This window comes from Otolemur garnettii, unplaced genomic scaffold, assembly GCF_000181295.1.
Source record: "Otolemur garnettii isolate 467f Iridium unplaced genomic scaffold, OtoGar3 scaffold00001, whole genome shotgun sequence".
In the NCBI taxonomy this organism is placed as follows: Eukaryota; Metazoa; Chordata; class Mammalia; order Primates; family Galagidae; genus Otolemur; species Otolemur garnettii.
In genome coordinates, this window is record NW_003852396.1 from 46794371 (window position 1) to 46800812 (window position 6442).

Genomic DNA, 6442 nt, shown 5'->3' on the forward strand with positions numbered 1-6442 from the left:
GCAAATAAATGAACGAAAGATTGATTAAAGACACGGATCCCAGCGCTCAGGGAACTGAAAAATATGATAGGAAGAGAATGATGAAGAGAAGGATAAGAAGTGTAATAGGAAGCACAGATAGCATAGTCATGGCAGTGACTAGGTTAATCATTCTGGTACACGTTCAGGGAGGCTTCCTTGGCTGGTGTGGTGGCTCACGCCTGTAATCCCAGCAGTCTGAGAGGCCAAGGCAGGTGGATAGCCTAAGCTCAGGAGAATAGTCTGAGCTCAGGAGTTCCAGACCCCGAGCCAGAACGAGACACGGTCTCCACTAAAGAAAATAGAAAAAAACTAGCTGGGCGTCGTGGCAGGTGCCTGTAGTCCCAGCTACTCAGAGGCTGAGGTAAGAAGATGCCTCAAACCCAGGAGTTTAAGGTTGCAATGAGCTATGACGCCACAGCACCCTACCCAGGGTGACAGAATGAGGTTCTGTCTAAGAAAAAAAGAAGAAGAAGAAGGGTGGCACCTGTTGATCAGTGGTTAGTGCGCCAGCCCCATGTGCGGAGGGTGGTGGGTTCGAACTGGCCCGACAAAACTGCAACAAAAAGTAGCCGGGCGTCGTGGCGGGCACCTGTAGTCCCAGCTACTCGGGAGGCTGAGGTGGGAGAATCGCCTAAGAGCAGTTGGAAGTTGTTGTGAGCTGTGATGCCAAGGCATTTTATCAAAGGCAATAAAGTGAGACTTTGTCTCTTTAATAATAAAGAAAGATGAAGAAGAAAAAGAAAAGAAAAAATTGAGGGTAAAAGACAAAGTACACGAGAAGAGAAGACGAGAAGACGGTAAACCGTTACAGAGCAGCAGGAGATCATGTAAGCAAAGTAAGCAGGGCCACATCCTTCAAAAAGCCCTATGCCGGTACTGCAGTTGATCTTCATTCCTATCCAGATGCCGGCTAAGGCTTCTGTCGCGGTGCCTGAGCTTGTACAATGGACAGTCCTGCGGAACTGCTTCAGTTTCCTGATCAGGAGGCAAAAGCAGACGTACGGCACCGAGCCCAAAAACCTCCGTCCCCTGCACCGACAAGACTGTGGGCGAGCCTTGGCGGTCGTGAAGGGGCCGCGCAGCCAGCTAAACCCAGCCTCCCCGCACGTGCGGACCACTATCCACAAGAACCTCGCGTCCTCCCGCGCCAGCGGCCGGCCTAGGGTCTCCGAGAACAAGTCCCTCCAGGGTCTGATCCGCGCGTGGCTGCCATCTGCTGGCTGGTGCTCCCCGGCGCAGCCAGAAGCCTGTGCAGAAGGAGAAGCTGACCCGCCCGGCTAAGAGTTCCAGAGCCTCTGCCCCCGCCCCAGAGTAGTAAGCAGTCAACTGACTATTTTTTAAAGAAGAAAATATCCCCACAAATGCACAAATGCATATCGAAGCACCACAGCTAGTTTAATACAAGGCAAATGAAAAAACTAAGGACAAGGTCGTTTTCCATGAAGTTAAAGGCTGGGTTTTGCAATGCTTTTCTATGGGATGATGCAAGATGAGCAACCTCATACATTTCTGTCTTTCTGATTAGAAAGCTCTTGTGAGCGTCCCCTTTCCTCCATAAAGCCTTTTTCTTAACTCCTGCTGGGAACCCTCATAAGACAGGGTGGACTGGAGGGACTTGCCTAACTTGAGAGAGTTAGTACCAAATATGGCTCAATTATTATCAACCGTATGGCCGTAAACAATAGTCTGCTACTAACCATGCCAGAAGCTCCCATTTGAGAACATGCTGTGTCTTTTTCTGTGTCTCTTTTGCATTAAGATTATTTTCAGTTTCATTAGTTTATTTATTATAAAACTCCTAAACTATACTAAATTCCAAATCTCAAGTGCATAATTTAGCAATTTTTCTGTAAACAAATAGACAAAGACCCCAAAGTACCATTTCCAGAGGTAGCCTATATTTATTGAGTCCACATTTTCTCAGATATTGTCACAATGTCAAGTAAAAGGAAGAGGATTCTGCAGATACATTTCTTTCCCAACAACTTTTTTCTCAATGTCAGAAATGGGAGCAAGGATCAGAGAATAGAAAATAAAGAAAAGAAGTGACTTTTGTACATCAGTGGTAAGACTGACCACATTCTAGATCTCCTGTCTGTTTGTCTTTCATCTCTTAAAGCTTGGGATAAAGCTCTTCATATAAAACTACATGAGGATTTCCTTCAAATTTCAAAACTTGCTCTTAATCTTTCCTAGAAGATGCCATTAAAGAGATACTAACAGTCATGGCTGCTCTAACTCTATCCCTTTGGAGTCCATAATTTTCTTTCCCTAATTCTGGAATAGATATAGTTTTGCCACCATCTCCTTGGGGGAGGAGGAGGGCAGAGTTGGTTGAAAGGTACATTAATTGGATATTTATAATAAAGAAGGCACTTTATATTGTTTAGATTTATATAAATTGATTTATAATAATAAACTATTAAGATTTGGAAACACTCCTATTCTTCTCATTTAAGACAAGATAAGAATGATGGCTCTCAAGGAATTTTTGTTAAGAAATTAGAAAAAAAATGGTCCAAATTCTTCCCCACTCCAAAATGAGCTTACAGAACATAGGGCTTTGATTTTTACTAAAATTTTGCCATAAATTTTCCTGGTCAAGGCTCGGCTCCTATAGCTCAACCGGCTAAGGCGCCAGCCATGTACACCTAAGGTGGCGGGTTCGAATCCCCAGCCTGGACCCGCCAAACAACAATGATGGCTGCAACCAAAAAATAGCCGGGCGTTGTGGCGGGCGCCTGTGGTCCCAGCTACTTGGGAGGCGGAGGCAAGAGACTCGCTTGAGCCCAGGAGTTGGAGGTTGCTGTGAGCTGTAATGCCATGGCACTCTACCCAGGGGGACAGCTTGAGGCTCTGTCTCAAAAAAAAAAAAAAAAAAACAAATTTTCCTGGTCAACAGAATTTTTGAGGGATTGGTTCTTTTTTCCTTCATTTAACCACCCCTAAACCTCTTTGAGAACCTCAATATTTTCCCTTACTACTTTTCCATTCCCCCTCAACCTACCTACTCCTTCAGGGAATACCCCTGTAATACTAGTTTGGTAAGATAAAAGGCTAGAAAGTGACCAAAGGGTCACACTTGTTTGAATCCATGACTCATCAAGAACTATATATTTTATTTTTATTTTCTTATTATTATTATTTTGAGACAGAGTCTCACATCACCCACAGTAGAGTGCCATGGCATCATAGATCACAGCAACCTCAAACTCTTGGGCTCAAGCACTCTTCTTTCCTCAGCCTCTTGAGTAGCCGGGAGTACAAGCACCCACGACAGCCTGGCTATTTTTTTTAAGAGGGTCTCACTCTTGCTCAGGCTAGTCTTCAATTCCTCACCTCAAGTAATCCACTGCCTTGGCCTCCCAGAGTGCTAGGTTTACAGGGGTGAACCATCACACTCATCCTGATATTTTCTTTGTAAAACAACACTCTGAGCTAGGCATAGTGGCTCATGCTTGTAATCTCAGCCAGAGTAGAGACCAAAGCAGGTCGACTACTTGAGTTCAGGAGTGTGAGACCATCCTAAGCAAGAGCAAGACTCCACTCACAAAAAAAAAAAAAAAACGGAAAAATTAGCTGGACATTGTGGAGGATGCCTGTAGTCCCAGCTACTCAAGAGGATCACTTTAAGCCCAGGAATTTGAGGTTGCTGTGAGCTATGATATACAGGCACACTGGTCCAGGGCAACAGAGTGAGATGCTATCTCAAAATAAATAAATACATAAATAAATAAAATAAAGCAACACTCTGATCAGCCCGTGCCATCTTTCTCATGAAAGGCAAGGAGTCACTCTCCTACCACATTTCCTGGCCTGACTAAAGATGCAGAACATGCCACATGTGGGCCTGGAAATAAGGAAGACATAACTCAAAAGTCAGAAAATCAACAGGCCCCTGGTAGAGTAGAGGGCAAGGTGTATACACTGACCAACTCTTTTTTTTTTGAGACGGAGCCTCAAGCTATCCCCCTGGGTAGAGTGCCATGGCCTCATAGCTCACAGCAACCTCCGACTCTTGGGCTCAAGCGAGTCTCCTGCCTCCGCCTCCCAAGTAGCTGGGACTACAGGCACCCGCCACAACGCCCGGCCATTTTTTGGTTGCAGCCATCGTTGTTGTTTGGCAGGCCGGGGCTGGGGATTCGAACCCGCCATCTTAGGTGTATGTGGCTGGCGCCTTAGCCAGTTGAGCCACAGGCGCCGAGCCACACTGACCAACTCTTTTCTCTCCTTACTTAAATCAGTAATAAGTATAATTTAACTTTATCTGATATAGGAAACACAAAGCCCTGTGAAACTAAAGTCTTCTGAAAGCATGGATGTTGTTTGAAAACACAACTAAAACCTACAAGGAAACCTGGTTCCTGGGGAGAGAATCCTAGAGAATCCTGATTTTCTTTTCTAAATAGGAGATTAAAATGAGAATGAAATACAGAAGAAAATACTACCCATGAAAAAAACATTATTCTAGGAAATAAAGGTATCAGCAAAGAAAATGGAAATAGAAGACACATCCTTAGGGCTGGGAACCCATAGCTCAGTGGTTAAGGCGTCGGCCATATACACCAGGGCCTGCTAAGCAACAATGACAACTACAACAAAAAAATAGCCGGGCGTTGGTGGCGGGCACCTGTAGTCCAGCTACTTGGGAAACTGAGGCAGGAGAATCTGTCATGACCACATAAATGATCGTGTGAGTTATGAGATTGTTACTTTTATAGTAAGTATGATGTTTAATCCTCTCTAAGAATAGCTTAAGCCCAAGAGTTTGAGGTTGCTGTGAGCTGTGATGCCATAGCACTCAACGGAAGGTGACATAGTGAGACTCTATTTCAAAAAGAAAAGAAAAGACATATCCACCTACCTAAAGATGATACAAGATGATAAACATGTACAAATAGACTCCAGTGATAAAATATGTAAACCATGTGTAAAATATGTATAATCTTACAGAAATATTTATAGTTGGAATCCCACCATTCTTTGAAAACTGACAGGTACAAACTTTTATTAAGTTAGCATGTTCAACTCTGCTCTCTTGTTTCTTCCCAAGCCAACTAGAATAGAACATCTATGGGGAGTTCATTTTAAACCTCTGAAAATTAAGGCCAGGCATGGTGGCTCATGCCTGTAATCCTAGCATTCTTAGAGGCCAAGGAGGGAGGATTGCTTAAACTCAGGAGTTGGAGCTCACCCGAGCTTGCTCGCCTGAGCAAGAGCAAGACCTAGCATCTAAAAACAAACAAACAAACAAAACAAAAATAGCGGGGCGTTGTGCAGGTGCCTAGAATCCCAGCTACACCAAAGGCTGAGGCAAGAGGATCACTTGAGCCCAAGAGATTGAGGTTGCTGTGAGCTATGATGACACCAGGGCACTCTACCCAGAATGACAGAGTGAGATTCTGTCTCAAAAAACAAAACAAAATAAACAAACAAACAATCCCTCTGAAAATTAAAGGGTCAGAGGCAAGGTTTAGCTTACCTGGACTATTAACTGGATCTTAACTATAAAGACCTATGCCTCTGTTGACCGTGACCTTGTACTAAGATACTAGTCTGTTGGGATGGAGCTGATGAGGGTAGGTGCCTTGCTGAGAAGCTTTGCCTCTGAGAGTCCCTTTTCTTTGGGCATGTCTAACGGAGGGTTCTCTTCGTGGGAGGAGAAGGGGAAAAAGGGACATTGTCCTCTGATGAAGAGGGACGGGAAGGAAGAAGAATGCGTCTGTTACTGCTAACATACAGGAGTCAGACTTGGGCTAGACGCTCCAGTTTTTGAATCTGCAAAATGCGAAATTGACTAGGGTTTGTTGTGAAGGTGAAATCAGATGACATGTGAAAGGTCTGTTTCTGACATTCAAGAAGTCCGCAGAAAGTGTCTTTTCTCCCCAAAGGGGATGGGAAGAAATAAAGAGTGCCCACGAGGGTACAACTGCGACCTTCCAGACCCGGCTTCCCACGGGCATTTACCTCCCAGTAGTGGACTCTGCCTCTGCCCCTCGCCGGCCAGGTACCCCCAAGCCCCCGACACTGGCCCCTGGGCCCGCGGGAAGAGGCCACCCCACTTACCTCGGGCGCGAAAAAGCGGAGAGGTGGATCAGCCAGCCGCCCCGCGCAGCCAGCCTCTTATAGAAGCCGGCGTCTGCGCGGGCCAATGGGCGCGGGACGCGGCCAGGCAGCAGCCAATGAGAAAGGAGGCCCGACGACGGGGTTGGGCTTTCTCCCCGAGCGCCGTGAGAGTCCGAGGGGAGCTGACCCTCCTCTGGGTGCTGACGGTGCCCCACTGCCTCCCCCCTAAGGTTTGCACGCCTTAGCCTTCTCGTGTGTCTGACTGGTGTTTTAATTAAGCTAATGTTAGGCCATCCTTAACCACAGAAAGCTAAGACTAAATAATCCAGAGTAGGAAATTCCCTCCAAATCAAAA